This window comes from Phascolarctos cinereus, unplaced genomic scaffold, assembly GCF_003287225.1.
Source record: "Phascolarctos cinereus isolate Bilbo 61053 unplaced genomic scaffold, phaCin_HiC Scaffold_5;HRSCAF=322, whole genome shotgun sequence".
NCBI classification, from domain to species: domain Eukaryota; kingdom Metazoa; phylum Chordata; class Mammalia; order Diprotodontia; family Phascolarctidae; genus Phascolarctos; species Phascolarctos cinereus.
The window spans coordinates 330,742,033-330,764,572 of NW_027555958.1; the positions used below are offsets into that span (position 1 = coordinate 330,742,033).

Here is a 22,540-nt window from a genome sequence, read left to right on the forward strand (position 1 = left end):
TCTAGAATAGAGGTAAAGGGGGCTCATCATTGGGATTCCATATTCCAAACAAATCACTTATCCACAACACCCCCCTGTCCCCCCCATCCCCCCCCAGCAAAAATCATAAAAGTGACCTCAGTCATGACAAACAAATCACTTAGGAGAGGTGGAGGGAGGTAGGGAAGAGGGCAAATTGAACACTTGATAACTAGTGGCTAATACTCTCCAGAGGAGCTAAAAAATTGTTTTTAGATAATAATAACTAGCATTTATATTATGCTTTAAGATTTGCAAAGTGGTTTACAAGGATTATCTCATTTAATCTTCACAATAACCCAGTGAAGTAGGTGCTATTATTATCCCCATTTGACAGATGAGGAAACTGAAGCAGACAGAAAGTTAATTGCTTTGCCCAACGTCACATAGCTAGGAAGTATCTGAGGCTAGATGTGAACTCAGGTCTTCTTCACTCCATGTCCAGCACTCTATTCATTGAACCATTTAGTGGTCTGTAAGTTAGTAAATTTATAGCATAGAATGATGCTTTTCCTCAGCTTAATTACATGTGCACATCAAAAAAAAAAAAAGCTAAGCATCTCTGAGTTTTCTCTTTGGCTTGATTGACTTGCAAATCGGCATCTTCTTTTTTTACTCTCTTAAGGAGTAGGTTGTTTGTATTCCTCTTATGCATTTATACAATATCATATAAGCTGCACAAGTACAGGGATAAAGTCTTATGAAATATTTTTCTCTTTTTCAGAACACAGTGCTCTGCACACAGAAATGTTTAATAAATGTATGTGGACTTGTTGAATTGAATGCAAGGCTGTATAGGTTGAGCTGGCAATGGTTTTTCCCTCACAAAGAATTCATAATATTGGACTTAGGCTTCTCATAAAAGACTAAGCTAGTCAGGAAAACAAAGGCTGTGCTTCTCCTGAGTAGTTTAGCATCCAGGGGCAGAATTCTGGGAGGAATAACAAACAAGAACCCTAATTCATCCTCTGTACAAAGGCTAATCTGAGAGTAATGATTGTCAAATGTATCTCATATGCTGGATGTTACTGAACTATGCAGAAAACTTTAGATAATGAATTTTTGCACTTGTGTTTGACGAGCCTGCATTGCCAGTGGGAGAAGTGGGAGGACATTGATTGACCAGTCTTGGAGGTTAAAAATGATTTTCCACAAAGGCATCTGGGATAGGCTCAGCCAAAAACAGGATCCACCTCTCAGAGCTGCTTATACCTGCTTTGGTCAGGTCATCTACCGTTCAGGAACTGATCATTCCAACCAAATTTCTCAGATTCTCTACTTGTGTGGGGAACACACATACACTGCCTTCCTCCTCAAGTATGTCAAGAAAACTTGGTAGCATAGCCTGTGAGCTCCTTGAGAGCAGGGACGGTCTTTTTCCTTTCTTTGGATCCCCAGTGCTTAGCATAGTGCCTGGCACATAGTAGGCTCTTAATAAATTTTTATTGACAGACTGACTACCTGATGCTACCAATCTGCAAAGGGATATAAATGTGGAATATACATAGGAAAAAGTCCTTGTCCTGATTTCAGTAGATGTCTATAGGACAAAAAAAAGTCACATTTGGGGATTATAGATTACTCTTAAAATAAACCCAGATTAAATCAGGCAAGGTCATCAGCAAAATTTTATTCTTTGCATTTGGAAACATGTTTTTTCTCCTCTTCTGTTGATTAGATATAAAGAAAAAGACCAATTGTCTTGGGTGCCTCAGGTCTATCACCAACAAGAACTGGATAAGATCTTACCCAGTGCAAATGAGGATAATAATAGTACCTACCTCCCAGGGTTGTTGTAAAGATCAAATGAAATAATAATTATAGAGCACGCAGAACATAGTAAACACTTTATATGTTAGCTACTATTATATCATATAGTTATTATATTATGTAGCTATTATTATTATAATTAAAATCTGGTCTCAAGACATTTGCTAGCTGTGTGACCCTGGGCAAGTCATTTGACTTCTATCTGCCTCAGTTTCCTTAAATATAAAATAGGACAATAAAAGCACCTGCCTCCCAGGGTTGTTGTGAAGATCAAATGAGATAGAATTTATAAAAGGTGTTGTATATAGTAAGTGCTTAATAAATACTTGCCTCCTTCCTTTTAATGGTTATCTTTTACTGTCTCCATGTGGAACTCCTTCTTCCAATCCCAATTTGTTTGATGATAGCTTTAACTCAGTTCTTTTTCATAGTTCCTTATTTGTTATATGTTTCAACCTGTTCACACCCACCATGTCTCACTCCATTGTCCTCTGATACTCATTTTTAGCTCTTTGGAGACAGTTGTGTTCCATGACTCAAAGTCAGAAAATTCCACTGATATTGAAAAGATGAGCCATGTTTTAAGGAGAAGTTTGGGCAAGGGGGTTGGTGTAATTAAAAGAATGTGGAGGAGCAGCTAGGTGGTGCAGTGGATAGAGCACTAGCTCTGCAATTGGGAGGACCTGAGTTCAAATCTGGACTCAGACGAAACACTTGACACTTACTAGCTGTGTGACAACAGGCAAGTCACTTAACCCCAATTGCCTAAAAAAAAAAAGAATATGGAAAATTCCCATGTATGATTCAGCCATGGTTCTCTTTTTAATTCTGTACTTTACAGTTTTCAAAATGCTATGCCATAGATTATTTCATTGGCTCCTCTCATTTCATATGATTATAGAGCAAAAGCTGGAAGGAGACCTAAGAAGTACTCTCTAGTCCAACCCCCTCACTTCATAAATAAGGAAACCAAGGTCCAGGAAGGTTGCCCAAGTTTGCACAAGTGGTAAGTAGCAGAACCAGAATTTTAAGCCAAGCACTCTAATTCTAGAGCCTGTGGTCCTACTATATAACATAATGCCTTCTTATTCAAGTCAATTCTATTTGCTTCAATTCAGTTCGATGCAACAAACATTTTTTAAAGTGTGTACTATATGTAAGGCACTGGGCTCAACCCTGGAAAGACAGGAGAAAACCAAAGCATTTCTACCTTCAAGGAAATTACAAGATAGGGAAAGGACTAATAACTCTGGAGCTCAGGTAGGATGTCCTATAGGAGATAGCACCTGTGTTGAACCTTGAAAGAAGTTAAGGATTCTAAGAGGTAGAGGGAGTGCATTTCAGGAGTTGAGGACAACCTATGCACAGGCGTGGAGGTGGAAGACAGAATTCCAAGTTTGGGGAACAAAAAGTAGGCCAGTTTTGCCCACCAGCTGCTATGATGGTACCAGTTTATGAGGACATTGCTGACTGCTCCCTGACTTTCTTCCTTATTCCTTCCTGTGCTTAGGCATAGCACGTTACTGACAGTTGTAATGATGAAATTTTCTTCAAGGACTTTTCCACCACACAGACCACATGTAGCTTTTGGCTTCTGAACTTGGTAGCTTTCATTCAGGCAGACATCCAACCAGTTCAAGACCTCCACGTTTCTCGTTTCATTTGGGGGCTCCTACAGGGACAAAAGCATGCCACGAGAATGTGATCACGAATTGTTACTAAGCCTCAGCTCTTTGGGAGCACATCAGGATCTGCCTTCTTCTTTCCTAGTATCTTATTCAAGTAGCCAAGCAGTCTGTGCCCTCTTCCTTCCTCAACCCAATTGTTGGCAGTTGCTCCCTCACATTCACGGGCCTACATTATTTATTTAGAGTGCCTGGGCATATTTATAGCTCATCAGAAAGGCAGCAGCCGTTCATTTCCCAGGAAAGTAGAACATTTGGACATTTAAAAGTATTTTCAAAAGAAAAAAAAGAAACATTCTCTCAGAGAGCTCACAGGCCTGCTGTTCCAATGTGGCTTCCCAAAAAGGTCTCATTGGCTCCAGCACACTGCCAGATTTCTCCTGTGATGTTCAGCTCCTTCCTGCTGGGTTTGAGGTCAGAGAGCTTTACGCCGTTTTTCTGTTTGAACAGTTTTTTTCTATGTCCTCCACCTCCTCTCCCAAAGATTCCTAATTTCGTTTCCAGGCTACCCTTAGGAATAGGATAGTGGACCTTCTGGTTAGAATAAATAAGGAACAGTGTGGTATAGTGTCAAGAGCACTGATTTGGATTCAGAGAACCAGGGTTCAAATGCAGATTCTGCTACTTACTAGCTATGTGACTGTGGGCAAATTACTTAATTTCTTTGGGCCTCCGTTTCTTCATCTGTAAAATCAGGAAGTCGAATAAACTGATTCCAGTGCCCCTTGCAGCTCTGACTTAGTGTCTGTGGGACTTTGGGCTTCTGAATTTTACTTTGTTCAACTGTAAATTGTATATTACAATTGAAATTAAAATTTGTTAAATTGTGAATCATGTTTACTGAAACTACCTCAAAAGGAAGGGGAAACACTTTGCAAAGCCCAAAACACTATAGAAATATGAACCATGTTATATGTATATGTATGTAAAAAACAAGAATTCCTGCCTGTTGTCAGAGTATGGACTAGGTAACCATTAAAAGAGGTGTCTTCTAGTCTAAAGATTCAATAATTCTTTCTACTCTACTTCCTTTTTTTGTTAGGAGAGCTAAGCACAGTTTTATATGAGTTTAGCATCTCCTTTTTATTTTTAAAATTATATTAATTTTTCCCCAATTAACACAAATTTATTTTCTTTTACTCCAACTTCTGTATTTGAAAAAAAAAAAGAAAAACAAAACCCTTGTAACCCTTGTAACAAATACGCATAGTCAAGCAAAGCAAATTCTCATATTGGTCATATTAAAAAGTATGTATCTCATGTTTCATCTTGAGGCCATCCCTTCTCTGTCAGGAGATAGGTAGAATGCACCAACACTGGTCCCCTAGATTAATACTGAAGAGTCATAGTCATGATCTCACCTCATTTAACAGCCACCAGTATAAAATGGAGAGCTGGGAATATGATGTTCCAGAAGGCAAAAAAAAAAATAGGCTTACCCAGAAGAACTAAAAGTAATTGTATAGAAAAAGAAATGGATATTTAATAAAATGGAAGGACTTCCAAATATTTCTGGTGAAAAGGTTAGAGCTGCATAGAAACTTTAAAATGCAAACACAGTAGTCAAGAGAAACATAAAAAAGAAAGACTGAAAAAGGATGAACTGTTTACATTCTAATATAGGGAGATGATACATGTGTTCCTTTTGAACCCTGTAGTTATCAAGGGTCATAGAGGAATCCTAATTAGACAGAAGGCCTGAGAGTGGTTTTGTTATGTCTTGATGATCTTAAAAGAAGAACGAAAAGAGGAATACAATGAGCAGGGCAGAAGGAAGAGGAAGACTAAGGAAAATTATCTCACATAATTGGGGTATACAAGTACAAGTCTATACAAACAAGGAAAAAGGTATTGGGGAAACCACTGACATTTGAAGTTCGCTCTATTTGAACTGGTTAAAGGAGTGAAAAATATATACAGACAGTTGGATATAGTAGTATATTTCATTCAACAGGGAAATAGGAGGGAAAGGAAAGGAGGGAGAATAGGGAATAAGATTGAAGGTAAATTAAGGAGAAGATTTGTCCTGAGCAAAACAAACTATCTAAGGTTATAGAAAATACCTACAGCTCTTTTTTTTTTGCTATATCTATAGCAAAGAATTGGAAACTGAGAGGTTGCCCATCAATTGGGAGCTGGCTGAACAAGTCATGGTATATGAATGTGGTGGAGTACTATTGTATTAGAATATTGTTTTACTGTAAGATTTATGAAAACAAATTTTTCCAGAGAAACTTGGGAAAAGTTGGATGGACTGATAAAAAGTGAAGGGAGGAAAACCAGAACAATTTATACAATAGCAATATTGTAAAGACAAACAACTTTGAAATACTCAGGAACTCTGATTAACACAATGACCAGCCATAATTCCAGAGGATTCATGATGAAACATGCCGTCCACCTCCTGATAGAGAGGTAATTAACTCAGAGTATAGATCGAAACATCTATATGTGTGTATGTATATGTATATATACATATACGTACATACATATATATATCACATAGCCAATGCAAAAATTTGTTTTGTTTGATTATACATGTTTGTAATAGGGGTTATGTTTTCCTTTCTCAATTGGGGAAGGAGGAGAGAGAGAAGGTAGAATTTTGAAGATTAAAAAGTAAAACAAAAATTAATTTAAAAAAGAAACCCAGCCCCTGTAGCCCCACTCCCCAAAAAGAGAAGAAAAGGCATGGACTTGGGAGATAGAGTGTCATGTGTGAGAAACAATAAATAGGTCAGTTTCACTTAATGGTAGAGTATGTGGAGAGGAGTAAAGTATAAGAAGACTAGAAAGGTAAGAAGGGGCCAAGTTGAAAAAAACATTAAAATACCAAACAGAGAGTTTTATTTTTGATCCTGGAAGTAATAGAGAGCCACTGGAGTTTATTGAGTAGGGGGGGTGACATGGTCAGCCACTCAAAGATGGTGAAGACAGTTTGATGATTTTCTTAAGAAGTTTCCTACTGGTGCTAAATGAACAATTGTCTTTGACTAGAAATGATAGGACTGATGGGGCCAGTTCAGAAGCAAATGTAACCTAGTAGCAGTCAAGCCTATGCCTTACCAAAAAACTATGGAGATTGTAGCCACCAGTATGAAGCTTTTAAAATTCGTTCTGAAACGCTTTATAAACACAAAGGCAGCAATTATTTTTCATAGCATGAAGGAATATCATAGTCAAAGAAAGTTACAGATCACAGGGTCTGACAAATCATGCAGTTATAGATTTAGAGTTAGAAGGGATCCCAGAGACCTGTTAGTCTAATTCCCTAATTTTACAGATGAGGAGACTGAGGCACAGGGAGATCGAATGAATTGCCCACCAGTGGTAAACATCAGGGACAGGATTTGAATTCAGGTTCTCTAACTTCAAATCCTGTCTTTGACTCCAGAACCAGTGCTCTGTTTCCGTGGTACCATGAAGCCTGGATCATTTTATTTTTTTTCCTTCTTTCCTTCCTTCCTGTCTTCCTTCTTTCTTTCCTTCCTTCCTTCCTTCCTTCCTTCCTTCCTTCCTTCCTTCCTTCCTTCCTTCCTCCCATCCTTCCTTCCTCCCTCTCTCTCTCCTCTCTCTTTCTTTTTCATTCTTTCTTTCTTTCTTTCCTCTTTCTCCCTCATTTCCTTCTCTCTTTTTCCTCTTTCTTCCTCCTTCCCTTCCTCCTTCCCTCCTTTCTTCTTTCTTTCCTCCTTCCTTTAGCTTTTGTTTCTTTGTTTTTCTTTCTCTTTTCTTTCTCTCTCCCTTCTTTCTTTCTTTCCTTCCTTCCTCCCTCCCTCTCTCCCTTCTCTCCTTCTCTCTCTCATTCCTTCCCTTCTTTATTTTCTCCTTCCTTCCTTTACCTTTTGCTTCTTTGTCTCTGTCTTTTCTCTCTCTTTCTCCCTTCTTTCCTTCCTTCCTTCCCCTTTTTTCATTCTTCATTTCCTAAATAAAATTTTATTGATTTTTGTTGTTTTTATTTACAAAACCAAAATTTTTAAAGTCAATCAATAAATGTTAAAAGTCTGAAAATATATGCAATGTAGCATATCCATGGACCTCCAGCCTCTATAAAAGAGTGATGTAGGGTGTCTTCTCATATTTCTTTTGTTGGAATCATGCTTGTTCTTTGTGATTTTGCAATATTCACTTTGGATTTTATGGTTGTACTTATTTACATTGTTGTAGTAATTGTTAATAATGCTTTCTTGGCCTCTACTTCACTCTGTATCAGTTCATGTAAATCTTTCTATGCTTCTCTGTATTTATCACATTCACTATTTCTTATGATAGAGAAGTATTCCATTGCATTCATGAACCATGATTTGTTTAGCCATTGCCCAAATGATGAAGTTTCCTACTGGTGCTTCCCAATTCTTTGCCTCCACAATTTTTTTGCTTCCAATTCTTTGCTACCACAAAAAGAATTTATAAATATTTTGATGTATATGAGGACTTTTTCTTATCAATGATCTCCTTGAAATATAAGCCCGATAGTGGAATCTCTACAGACTCTTTTGTATAGATAAATTTTTTGCATATGTTTTAAGAAATTGATTCAATCCAACTATTATAGGGACTTGGGTGAAGAGAAAATCCTGTAGTTGCTTTTTGTTGTTCACTTTGCTGAATTAAGCAATAGGTCAGAGTACATGAATGAAATTTTGCTTCCTTTAAATTCTTTGATCCTTTCTACTCCTGCTTTTTTCTCATCAGAGAGAACCGTTCTTTTGTTATTCTCCATCCCAGGAGAGAAGTGGCCTAGCCTCATTCTCTTTCAGAGCTGCCACTTAATTTGACATGGTTTGGGGATTAGCTTTGGAAGCTTTGTAGCAAAAGAAAGAGGCAAAGGAGAGGTTATAATAGAGAGGACTCTAACACAAGGAAATGAGAAAGAAGGACTTGGGAATGAGAGAGGGTAAAGTTCACAATGCTCCTTCCTGTGATTGACCTAGCACTGATCTTATCAAAATTGACTTTCTAAGCACCTGTCTTTCTGTCTGTGGCATTGCTCTAGGTACCACATGGGGAGGAGAGAAGGGGGATTACTACATTATCCCTGACCCATAACTTATACTTTCCTAATAGGGGCCTTTTCCCTGAAGTCTTATACTTGTTGGTGGTATGAGGTAATGAGAGAAAGAGTCCAAAGAAGTCTTTCTCCATTGGTGAAGGTTGGAAGTAAGAGAGATCAGAGATCCTTACTTAAAAACATGAAAATATAAAGGACATACAAATATGTCTTAATTTATATTATCCTTCATGTGTTACTGAAATTTGCACGTAAATCAGATATTTGTTTTCCTTTTTTTTTTTAAACCGGATTTGTCATTTCATCTGCTTGGGAGCTGCAGGTGAGGAATTTTCTCTACCAATGACATTTTAACAAGGATGGGGAACCTGCGGCCTGGAGGCCACATGCAACCCTTTAGGTCCTCAAGTGCAGCCCTTTGACTGAATCCAAACTTTACGGAACAAATCCCTTTAGTAAAAGAATTTGTTCTGTAAAACTAGACTTAGTCAAAAGACCGTACCCAAGGACTTTGAAGGTCACATGTGGCCTTGAGGCCTCAGGTTCCCCACTCCTGGTAGAACTTTAGAGTTGGCTGGTTGTACTATGAGGTTAAGTGACCTGCCTATGGCAACATAGCTGGTTTATGTCACAATTGAGACTTGAATCACTCTGACTCTGAGGCCAATTCTCTATCCACCATATCATAATGACTCTCCAAATCAGATATTTTTAACTTGAATATCTTCAGTTTAGTAAGGGGGTTGATCATTTGAAGCAAAAGATCTTAGCCTAGAGCCTGTGAATTTGTTTTTTAAATATTTTGATAACTGTATTTCAATATAATTGGTTTCCCTTTATAAACCTATGTATTTTACTTTATGCATTTAAAAATATTATTCTGAGAAGGGGCCTATAGTATTCACCACACTGCCGAAGGGTTCCATAATACAGCAAAGGTCAAAAACACTTGCTTTAAAGGAACTTTGAGGTGAATCCTTGTCTAAAATACTCATTTTGTAATGTGAAAACAATTTAACTAAATTAAGAAGTAGAGTTGCATATTGGAGTTTCTTAAGCATAGAAAAAACACATGCTGGATTTTTTGGATTCTCACTTCTTCCTTATAAGTTTCAGGTATTCTGGTCTTCATGGAATTTAAAGGGGAAAAGAAGTTTTAAAAGTCATTAAAAAATAATCTACTATAAGTGACGCAGCCTAGCCATGCAAGTATACAGGCATATAGCTCGTCAAAAAGGAATAGTAACATTGGGGAAAATCCCAGGTTCCTCATGCCAGATGGTGCAACATGTGTTACTAAAGAACAATAACACCCACCTGCCGGCCAAAGAATTACTGACCTGGCACACAACAGCTCCTCTTTTTCCAGCTGACTTCAAATGCAACAAAGATCCTTAGAACTTAGATTTAGAATTAAAAGGGAACTTAGAGGTCATATAGTTCAACCTCTATTTTACAGATGAGGAAACCAAGGCCCAGAATAATTGAATGACTTACCCAAGGTCACATAGGTAGTAAATGATAAAGTTGGGAGTCAAATTTAGGTACTCTGACTCCAAATCTAGAGTTCTTTCCTTTAAATTAATATGTTTCTCCTAATGATGACCATTTGGGTGAAGAGGCAAAATGGGGTTTTGGTGCAACAGTCTACTTGTCCCATGTAACTCCGTCATTTTATTCCCTTACCACCAGGTTGAAGTAACCCACCATACCTTGTTTTGCTCACCTCCTGTAACAACACTAGCTTTAATACCATTGACACTATTACTGGATCATTGAGGAATAGAATCTTGGGAAGAGAGAGTTTTAACTCTCATATGGAAACGGTTCATGGTCATGGCTAGAGAGAGACTGTGAGATGAACAGAAAGAAAGGACTACAAGAACTTTCCTGAGAGTCAATTGTCAAGGAGAAACAATCTGAAGAGACATTTTGAAAGAAATGAATTTGTTTCATTCTGCGGAGAAGATACCCTGAAGAGAATTCTTGAGAGACTTTGATTACAAAATGAGTATTTTAGACATGGATTCACCTCAAAGTTCCTTTAAAGCAAGTGTTTTTGACCTTTGTTGTATTATGGAACCCTTCGGCAGTGTGGTGAATACTATAGGCCCCTTCTCAGAATAATATTTTTAAATGCATAAAGTAAAATACATAGGTTTATAAAGGGAAACCAATTATATTGAAATACAGTTATCAAGTAGCTACTTACTCTGGTTGTATTCTTTCTCACATCTGATAAGTTATTGATATATCTGAATATGTCTTTGTATTTTGGTTATATTGTTAATAAATTGTATAGTCAGTAATAATGATGCTGTTTAAGCACATAGGAGGTGGGGTTTGAGAGAGAAGAGTAAAAGTTTATGTGAAAAAAAGTTTTACTAATTTATTCATAAATCAGGACACAATCTCAGTTATTTGAGAAAGTGTACATTTCTGTTAATTTTTCAGGCAACGGCAGAAACATTCCCCTTAATTTCCTTAGGACCTAGGATGAAAATTAGTAAGGAAATGAACCAGTAACAGAAAAATGTGAGAGTTGGCTTGATTGCTGAAATGCACAATCACAGTCAGGCCCTATGTGGTGGGAAGGCCACAGGGTTTCTTTCGTTTTACCTCTTCCTCAGTCATTCCATAAGAGCATACCTGCTTCTTAAGTATATATGGGGGAATTACTACAATCATTATAGTCCCTAACTTAGTACTTTGGACTTTTCTTGGTCCAGACCTGTTATTGCATCTATGTAGTGAACTCCTGGGGAAAAATTCACTAGACTTACTCAGATCAGCAACTTGCTAATAATTTATAGTCTTAGAGAATTGCCTGCAGGGCTAAGGAGGTAAGTGATTTACTTGCTCATGATCACACAGAACTGGGATCCAGGCTTTCTTGACTCTCTTGTCAGAGATTTTGGAATCAGAGAACTTGGGTCTGAATTCCTGCTCTTCTATTTTGTCCCTGTGTGACCTCAAGTAAGTCACTTAGTGTCTTTGGGCCTCAGTTCCTCATCTAGAAAATGAGGGGGTTGGATTAGATGGCCTCCATGGACCCTTGGAGCTCTAACTCAATGATTCTATGATCTTTCTATCAATTATCCCACAGTGTCTCTCACCTTATAAGTTGTAAGTATTTATTGAATATTTGTTGAATAAATTGAGTACGTGCATTGGAGGAAAGGGAATGAAGTAACAGTAAAGATGAACAGTTTGCACACATTCTAATAGTTTGATCAACTATGATATATTTGTCTCCTCTCCTTAATTCCCTCCTCCCTAAAACTTCTTCTCAGTTTGGGCTTTATATTAACCCAGTTCTAGTTCTATGGCGATGGAATTGGCTGTCCAGAGTTGCCTTTCATAGTCTTTTGGTATCAGCGTCTCAGGTTTCTTGACTTCTTTCAGTATGGTATATGATGGTCTGGCCTGATCAGGATCTCATGTTCCCTTCTATTGGCCATGAGGTCAGTCGACTCAGATCATTTCATCTTCAACCTAAGAGGCCAAGACTTTAGAAGTCAATATTCTACCCCCTTTCCCTTCCTTGCTTTGGTATCTGACCCCAGAGTTGTCTCTCTCACCTGTATAAGAGATCTAAAAGAAAGAAGGAAGGACACAAGCATTTATCAAGTGCCTACTATATACCAGGGACTGTGCTAAGTGCTTAATAATATTATCTCATTTAGTCCTCACAATAACCCTGGAAGATAGGTGCTATTATTATCCTCATTTTGCAGCTGAGGAAACTGAGGCAGATAGGTTAAGTGACTTGCCTAGGTAAATACAACTCATAAGTGTCAGAGGCCAGATTTTAATTCAGGACTTTCTGACTCCAGGCCCAGCTCTCTATCCACTGAGACATCTAGTTGCCGCTGAATACTCTGGCTCCACTGGAATGTTCACCTCATTCATCTCTCTGTTCTAGTTATAGCTTCCAGCTATATCAAGCAGATATCTCTGTTCTAGAGATACCTTCCACCTATACCAAGCAGATATCTTTGTTCTAGATATTCCTTCCACTTATACCAAACAGATATCTCCATTCTAGAGATACCTTTCTCCTATACCAAGTAGATATCTCTGTTCTAGAAATACCTTCTATCTATACCAAACAGGCTACATTTACATACAATTTACAAATTACAAAGGCCTTTTCTCACAATAATTCTGTGAGGTGGGTATTGTAAGTCTCACTTTCATTTTCCAGATGATCAAACAAGCTTAGAGGTGTAAGATGATTTGGAATTTTAGAATGATTTAACTTAACTCTACTAATTGTAGAATGAAGAAATCTTAAAAGTCTAGTTATTCCAACTTCCTCATTTTACGGATAGGGAAACAGAGGCTCAAGGACATTGAAAGACTTGATCAAGGTCATATAACTAATCAGTGGCAGAGTTAATGTTAGAGCTCAGGCTCCTGACTCCTAGTTCAATGTTCTCTCAACTATGATGTGCTGCATGCATCCTGCTCATTGCCATCTAACACCAATAATTTTAAGGGTGCAACATGATGTAATGGGAAAAACACTGGATTTAGAATCAAAGGACATGAGTTTGAATCTGGACACTGCCACTTAACTAGGCCTCAGTGTCTTCCTCTATTAAATGAGGGAGTTAGACTATATGACCTCGAAGGTCTCTTCTATTTATGACTCTATGAACTGTATTTTAATATAATGTATATAGAAATTAAATTTTAAAACAATAGAATTTGACAAACTTTTGTAAAGCAACTTTCAGAAAGACTGCATCTCTTCCTACTTAAGAATGGTTGTTTCAGGGGAGCTAGGGGGCACAGTGAATGGAGCCCCAGCCCTGAAGTCAGGAGGACCTGAGTTCAAATTTGGCCTCAGACCAAACTCTTGACACTTACTAGCTCTGTGACCCTGGGCAAATCACTTAACCCCAACTGCCAAAAAACCCAAAATCCCCATTTGACAATATTCAGTCACATTCTTTCTTTTCTTCTTCTTCTTCTTTTTTTTTTTTGTCATGACAAAATCCAAGTTCCACTGAAAAGTTACTTAGTTAACTTTCTTTGTTGAAATCACTTAGTTATGAGTAGACATGATTCTAGGATGAAACTCATAGCCATGCTGAGGGGCTCAAGTAGGGAGCCTTCATTTTCCTTGTGGATAGATACTTCTCCCACCCCCTGCCACATCTGTATACTATAGTGTACATTCTAGAATGTGACCAATGTGACATGTCCCTCCAATTTTTTCCTTGTCTGTCTTAGGGTCCCTGAGAGATGTGAGGTACTACAGAGTAAATTACTGAAACATGCTAACCCCCTAGTTTGTCAAACCACATATCTAGTGGAATAGTAAATCTAGGACTTAAATCCAAGTCATCTGACTTCAAAGCCATATGATACCACAAGAAGGTACATATATTAGAGGCATTTTTACACAGAGATCTATAAAGTGTATATGAAAGGCAGCTTGCTATGATCTATGGTTCTTTGACTGATGCAACCTTGTGACTATAAAGCAGATTTTTTTAGTGGCCTGAGTTTGTAGTAATTCTGCCTTGGAAGTGTTGTCCTGAAATGGTTCATGCTTATGCCATCAGTTAGAAAGCAAAATCTCTTTACTGGGGAAGGAGTTGATACCCTAACCTCTCACTCTCTCCTGTGTGATTCCCAAATCTGTCCTCTCCTCATGCCCTAAATAAAGTAACACTAAGAAACATAAGGGCAGGCTCAATCACAGGTGGTTTTTTTTTTGAGAAATAAAATTGGATACATCAAATGGAGACTTTAAAATGTTTTAAATTTTTTAATTTAATTTTTTTTTTGCGAGACTATTAGGGTTAAGTGACCTTCCCAGGGTCACACAGCTAGTAAGTGTCAAGTATCTCGTCTGAGACCAAATTTGAACTCAGGTCCTCCTGACTCCAGGGCTGGTGCTCTCCACTGTGCCACCTAGCTGCCCCATAAAATATTTTTTAAGGGCAAAATTAGAAATGGGTTCTAGTTGCATTAGCTAAGGGTGTGCTAGTAAATGTGTAACAATCATTTCTCCAGGAAAAAAAAAAGTACTAAGGACTTATACATTTAATTTGCATATAAACACTTTCTTAGGTCTAGACAATCAACAAAACAATACATCAGTCCCTGAGTTGGAAGTTTAAGGATCGGTTCTCCAGGGCTGATTCAAATTGGCTCCAGCAGACTCCTACATCCAGCTGAAGTAGAAGGGGACCACAGATGTTTCTACCACTGGCCACCTTGCTGTCACTGTGGTTCCATCTACTTCTTTTCCTCTCCCTGTCCTCTTTCCTCTCTTTACCTTGAGATAAATCACAGCTTCTCTGGGCCTGAATTACATCCTGTCTTTTCTGAGGTAGTCTCCCAGTTTCTTAAGTTCCCAACCTCAGTGTCATCTTGGATTCTTCACTCACTTTCATTCCAGAAATCCAATCTGTTGCCAAATCTTTTCATTTCTACCTTTACGTCTCTCACACATCCGGGCCTTCATGTCTCATCCGCACTATTATAATAGACTTCTAACTAATCTCCCTGCTTCAGGTCTCTCCCTACTCCAATCCATTCTCCACTCAGCTGCCGCGGTTATTTTTCTAATACATAGATCTGACTATATCATCCCCTGCTCAATAATTTCCAGTGGCTTCCCATCACTTCCAGGGTCGCCTCTGGAGTCCCCTGTTTGGCATTCAAGGCTCTTCTATTTTTGCCTTTCTTTGTAACCTCAGTGCTTAGCAAAGCGCCTGGCACATGGTAAGTGTTAATAAATGCCCGCTGATTTGATCTCACTTAACTTCATAATCTGACCCCTCCTACCTTCCCGACATTTTACATTTCCCTCTGTGTACTCTAAGATTCACCCCAGTGGCCTCCTTGCGTTTCCTCAAACAGCGCTCTATATTTCCAACCTCCGTGCTTTTGCACTGATTATGGCTTACTTCTAGAATGTGCTGCCCTCTCACTTCTGCCTGTTTTTCCTAGTTTCCACCAAGACTCAGTTCAAATCCTATCTCCTGGAGCAGGCTTTTCTGGGTCCCCCAAGCTGCTAGGGCCCTCTCAGATTACCTTGCATCTACTCTGCCTATATCTCATATTTCATTAATGAATATCCTTCATTGCTTTAGACTATATCTTCCTGGAGGTCAGGGACCATTTTGTTTTTTCTTTTGTCTCCCCAGAGCTTTGCACAGTACTTGGTACGTAGTCAAGGTTTCATAAATACTTGTTGTCTGCTTGTTTGACTAGGTGATTTCTAAGATCATTCACAGCTCTGAACCATATGATCTTCAGTGACTTCATAAAGGACAAAACCAGTTCCTGAAACTTCACTGTCTCTGCCTTTCTTGCCTCTACTTCCTCCTGCCAAAATCTCAACTTTCCTCTCCTGAAAACTGTATCCTCTGGCATGGAATTATAGAAATCTGCATAAATGGATGGCCAGAGTTATTTAGCTGTATCTAGAGTCTTCTATTCACATGTCTCACTCTGTGTTTTTTTCCTTTGCATCTTAGTCCTTTCCTATTATACAACAGGTTTATTGTTTTTTGTTCAGTAGTATCTGACTCTTCATGACCCTGTTTGGAGTTTTCTTGGCAAAGATACTGGAAAGGTTTGCCATTTCCTTCTCCAGATCATTTTATAGGTGAGAAAATTGAGGCAAACAGGGTTAAGTGACTTGCTTAGGGTCAAATATGTAGCAAGTGTCCAAGGCCAGCTTTGAACTCAGGAAGAGGAGTCTTCATGACTCTAGGTGCCGCACTCTATCCATTGTACCACCTAACTGCCTCTTATGCAACAGATGCTGGAGGCTAATTTATAATGTTGCCTTAAAAAAGCCCTTGAATGACTTTTATTGATATAGCAGTATCTTGCCAAGAAATGAACCTGAGTTGGCCTCTTGCTTGTCTACAGCTGCCATTCATCTTAGTCATCACCCTCCCATTTGGTTCCTTCCTAGAATAGATTCTATCAGCTTCTTCAGAGGGTCATTTTTTCTCAGTGAGACCAGCCATTTCTTGTGTATTTGTTAGACATGTCACTCCACATACTTATTTAAATGTTCAGGATAATCAGAAGGTACGCCTTTCCCTCTCCTCTCTGGGTCTGACCTCGTAGATGAGCAGGTGATCTGAACCATCCCTCTCATCTGGCTGAACAGCAGGTCTTTCTTCTGACCCATCTGTACAGGAATGGAGAAGCATACATCCAGTCTCATTATAGGTTCTGTAATCTTCCCACAGCTGAGCAGAAATCACGTAGCAGAGAGGAGAAGAGGTGGTTTCAAACCCAGGCAGCTCAACTCTCTCACAAATTTCAAAACCTTGTAGTTTCCAGGAGGACCATTTATTTGATTTGTTTGGCTGCTAATAAAGCAATAACACCCATAAACTTAATGGGTATGGGAGGCTAAGTACAGACTTTCCATATATACTGGATCCTACTTGGCAGTGGGTTGCTGAGGACATACAGTAGCTAGGTGGTGCCATAGTGTACAGAGTGGGGGATCTGGAGTCAGGGAAGACTAATCTTCCTGAGTTCAAATCTGGCCTTAGCTATGTGACCCTGGACAAGTCACTTAACCCTGTTTGCCTTAGTTTCCTCATCTGTAAAAGGAGCTGAAGAAGGAAATGGTAAACCACTCCAGTATCTTTGCCAAGAAAACCCCAAATGGGGTCATGAAGAGTTGGACACAACTGAAATGAATGAACAACAACAAATGTGTCAGGTAGTGTTCCAGGTACTAGAGTACTTAACATCATGCATTTAGCTCCTGATGATCATAGGATAACAGAATTAAAGCTGTAAGGGACTTTAGAGGGAACCTAATCTATTTCTCTAATTTAACAGCCCAAGGAGATAAAGGTACTGTATAACCATACAGGCACAGTTGGGATTTTAACTCAGGTTCCTTTGAGCTTTGCATCTAGGTGGTACGGTAGATAAAGTGCTGGACTTGGAAACAGAAGATCTGAGTTCAAATCCAGCCTTAAACACTTACTAGCTAGTAACCCAGGGCAAGTCATTTAACCTCCATCTGCTTCAGTTTCTATAAAATGGTTATATCTACAATATCTATAAAATGGTTCAATAATAGCACCTACCTCACAGAAGTGTTGTGAGGATAATATTAGATAATATTTGTAAAGTGCCTTGTCAACCTTAAAGTGCCACATAAATGCTAGTCTAGCAATGATAATGATGACGATGACTCCTCCAAGGTCAAGTCTCCAAGTTCAGCACTCCTTCCACAATCAGATTGTATGTATACAACCAAACTGACAAAAATTTTTAAAAGGCAAGTGGAGGGAGAATACGGATGCTCCTTCTGAAGCACAGAAGTACAGAAAGGAGACGCATCACCCGCATAATGAAGGAAAGAAAAGTTGAATAGGACTAATTCCCCATAAGATGTAAAAAGATGAAAAGACAAGAGTGAGATAAGATAATGTTCCCACAACACCTTGAGAAACTGTGTAAGAAGCAGAGGCTGTGGGACCAGGGTTTTGAAACATTTTAAAGGGGCAGCTAGGTGGTGCAGTAGATAGAGCACCAGCCCTGGAGTCAGAGGACCTCAGTTCAAATCCAGCCTCAGACACTTAATACTTACTAGCTGTATGACCCTGGGTAAGTCACTTAACCCTATTGTCTAACCACCACCACCACAAGCAACAAACATGACCCTGGGTAAGTCACTTAACCCTATTGTCTAACCACCACCACCACAAGCAACAAACAGGCACTTTATTCTGGGGATGCTTGGAAATTGTAAACACATTCAGTCAAGTTAGAGGCTCCAGATTCTCCATGGAGGACAACTACTAGACACCTGGTCCCCTGAGGAAGGTGATATACAGCATCTGCTGGAGAGCAGAACAACTGAAGAAGATAAAAGCATAGTTTAGCTGCAGGTGCAGGGGGCAGAGTTATAGAAGGCAATAAGGAGGGTCAGCAAGCAACAAACACAATCATCTAGGAGCTGAGGGAGGAGAGTAATGGGGAGCTGTGAATGATAACACTTGGCAAGAGCTGCCAGGGAAAAAAGCAATTTGATGCCAACAAAAGGTGATAGAAGGGAAGCACCAATATGGATTATCAAACTTAGATCATCTTTCTTGCTAGAACTCCATGCAGGGTAACATCCTAAGTCATAATGACTATATAGATCTCTAAGGAGAAGACTTCCCACTGGGAAAAATCCTCGTGTTTTTAGGGATCTGCAACAAAGCTTGTTGATTGACTGAGGATGGTATGGAATAACAATAGATACCTTCATTAATGCTAGTCTGAGAACTTCCATGAGCTATTTTTTTTCTCTCAAAATCTCTAACCTGATCTGGATGAGTCCTGGCAAGGAAGCCATCCAAGGAAAATACTTTTCCCCCAACAGTTTGGCTACCAAGGAAGCCATCTGATTGCTGGATGAGTCAGATAACATTTGGGATGTGGTCCAGTATTTTCCAACCTCATGAGCCCTTGCCCACTCAGGTGTGGGAATATACAATCAATCCTTAACATTCATGCTAACTTTCCCAACTTAAAGCATTCTCATGATTTTATTAGTAACCTCATATTTCACTTTCATGTTGGCAACCATCAATATTGGAGGCTATGAACATTAGAGAAAAAAAATGAGAGGTGCAATACCCAGAAGTTTATGGAGTAGCTAATGGCTCAAGAAGGTCTTCAGGATAGCAAAGACAATGACTATGAACAAGTTCTTGAGATTGTGCCACTCAAAGTTTCCAAACCTGAAGGTTGGCTTGGCCTAATCAACCAGCTGGCCAGAGACATTGAAGCTGCCGGTCCCATCATCCATCTCCACCTCAAGGTTTAACATCAGCCAGCGTCTGTTATACTCCCATACTCCAAGACCCTTAAAGATCTCAACTGGCCATGAGGCAGATGTCACTGACAGATTATTTCAAGCTGTTGTGTCCTTCACAATTTCTAACATCATTCACCAGCTGTGAAGAACTGAGTTTCTTAGGTGATATTGAGACCTTGCCAGTCTGATAGCACCAACTAAAGTCCCAGAAATCTCTGTCTTGGTTTTTAGAGGATGGCCAAGGTAGAGAGGTTTACAGCAGTATAGTATACAGTACAATGCCTTCTCACTGCGATCTGACACAGTGCAAGGTAAGAGTCAGGAGGTTGATTGACTTGCCCATGGTCACACAAGCTAGTAAGTATAAGCAGGCTTTGAATCCAAGTCTGATTTCAAATTGCCACATGTTTTCTAACTACATTTGCCTCTATACAATTTTGAAATAAAAGACATAACCAGTCACCTTTTAGATTTTGTCATAAAGATATAACTGTGCCTTCTGCTGCCTTCTTACCTCTTGGTACAACCTATTACTCCCATACCTGAACACACTACATCTGTCTTTCATTAAAATTTTATAGAGATGAGAAAGTAGATAAGAATTGGTAGTTACTGATATCCTTTCAATTGCCTTTCCTCCCCTCCAATCCCCTTATTCATTTGTCTTAAGAATTCATCCTCAAATGCCCTTTAAATTATCTTGCCTACAGCATGAATTTCCTCGGTATGCTTGGGTTGATCCAGCTGCCTTGCACATTTTCGGAGTTCAATAGCTGTTTGTTGGATTAAATTAAATTACTGGGGTAATTACAGTAGCTGCTAAAAAGTTTTGAAATAAAAACTGAGGACTTCCATTTCTGGGAACCAAGATGGCAGAGTAAAAAGGTAGTCACTCTCACCCTCCCCATCAACCTCTGAAAACCCAGAAAATATCACCCCAGAAAAAAAAACCCTGGAACACCTGAACTAGAAGAAAGATGGGGAACAGCAGTGCAGCAGCCCAGCAAATGGGTCTCCCAGTGCCTCAGCAAAAGGGAAGCAGCACTACTAAGGGCCCCAGGCAGATAAGCACCCTGCAGCATTCATCTGAAAGGATCTGAAGAAAGCAACCTAGAGTCTTCCTAAAGTCCCAGCCTTGCTGATTCCAACCCAACACCAGGTAAGCTGTCAGAACCCTACAGCCTCCAACTGTCAACCAGGAGGAGATCCTGAAGCCCAGGTGGTAGAGCAGGCAAACACCAACACCTGGACCTCCAGTGCCTCAGTGAGGGCAGGGGAACCAGTGGAAACCAGCTCAGAAAACCACCAGGTGCCTCGGCACTCTGCCTCAAAGGAATCTCCCAGTGCATTAGCAGAAACAAGAGAGGCAGCATTGCAAGGGGCCCCAGGCAGATAAACACCCTGCAGCACCCATCTAAAAGGAGCTGAAGAAAGCTAAAGGAAAGGAAAAGCAGGCAACCTAGAATTGCCTGAAAGTTCCAGCCTTGCTGATTCCAGCCCAACATGAGGTAAGCTGCCAGAACCCTACAGCCTCCAATTGCCAACATAAGAGGCCCCAGCACACAAAGCCAGTGACCAAGACCTAGGCTCCCAACACAAGAAGCTTGGGTCAGTGCCCTCTGTTCCCCAGCAGGAGAGCTCAATCTCTTTAAAGGCCAGGGAATAAAGAAACCATGAGTAAAAAGAAACGTACCATAGATTCATATTATGAGAAGAGTGAAGATCAAGACAGAAATTCTGAAGAGGACAACATTGTCAACAAACCCACATCTGCAACATCAAAAGGGAATATGAACTGGTCTGAAGCCCAAAAAGCCTTTTTAGAAGAGCTCAAGAAGGATTTTGAAAGTCTAATGAGAGAGGTAGAAGAGTCCTTAAAAAATACAATTGGCCAATTGGAAAAAAAGTACACTGAAGAAAACAAGTCCCTAAAAAACACAATTGGAAAACTGGAAAAAAAGTACACTGAAGAAAACAAATCCCTTAAAAATACGATTGGCCAATTGGAGAAGGAAGTACAAAAACTAACAGAAGAAAACAATCTGTTAAAAACTAGAATTGGACAAATGGAAACTAATGACTCTATGAGAGAGCACGAATCAGTCAAACAGAAACAAAAAAATGAAAAAATAGATGAAAATGTAAAATACCTCATTGGTAAAACAACTGACCTGGAAAATCGATCCAGGAGAGACAATTTAAAAATTATTTGACTGCCTGAAAATCATGATGAAAAAAAGATACTGGACAGTATCTTTCAAGAAATCATAAAGGAAAACTGCCCTGAAGCCCTAGAAAGAATACACCGCTCACCACCTGAAAGAGATCCCAAATTGACAATGCCAAGGAATATAATAGCAAAATTCCAAAATTACCAGATGAAAGAGAAGGTGCTGCAAGCAGCCAGAAAGAAACAATTTAAATATCATGGAACCACAGTCAAGATTACAAAGGACCTTGAAGCTTCTACCACAGGGCGTGGAGCATGATATTCCATAAGGCAAAGGAGCTTGGATTGCAGCCAAGGATCAACTACCCTGCAAAAATGAGCATGATTTTTCAAGGGAGGAGATGGATATTCAACAAAATAGGGGACTTCCAAACCTTCCTATAAAAAGACCAGAGCTCAACAAAAAATTTGATCTTCAAGTACAAGATTCAAGAAAGACATAAAAAGGTAAATGGGACAGAAAGATACAAAATGTTGTTAATAAGGGCAGACTGTTTACATCCCTACAAGGGAAGATGACACTTGCAACTCTTGAGAACTGTATTGTTATTACACCATGTTAAAGGAGTATACATAAAGGGGGTGGATATTAGTTGACTTTGATGTAATGGTAAAAAAAAATCTAATCAAATGGGTTAAATGGATCCAAGTGGATTAGTCTGATCTTAGAAAATGTATTGAGAAAGGAGGAGGCAGACAAGGGTAAATTACATTACAGGAAAAGACAGAAAATCCTATTACAGCAGAGGGAAAGAAGGGAGGGGGTGAGCATTGTTTGAACCTTGCTCTCATCAGATTTGGCTCAAGAAGGGAATAACATAATCAGTTAGGTATAGAAATCTAACTTGCCCTATGGGCAGTAGGAGGGAAAAGGGAAAGAAAAGGGAGGAGGGATAGAAGGGAGGGAAGAAGCAGTAAGGGTAAAGGGGAAGAAAAGGGAAAGGGATAATAGAAGGGAGGAGAGACCGAAGGAGATGGTGGTCAAAAGCAAAACACTAGTGAGGGGGAAAGGA

At 39.3% G+C, this 22,540-nt stretch overlaps 1 long non-coding RNA gene across 1 annotated transcript in view; it reads left to right on the forward strand.

Annotated features, from left to right (window-relative positions):
• Nucleotides 1-22,540, forward strand: part of LOC110217843 (uncharacterized) — a 112,365-nt gene that overhangs the window by 63,446 nt on the left and 26,379 nt on the right. The window contains exon 2 of the long non-coding RNA XR_013487284.1: nt 2,690-2,794. This is a non-coding gene — a long non-coding RNA (uncharacterized LOC110217843). The remainder of the gene's footprint in view (nt 1-2,689; nt 2,795-22,540) is intronic.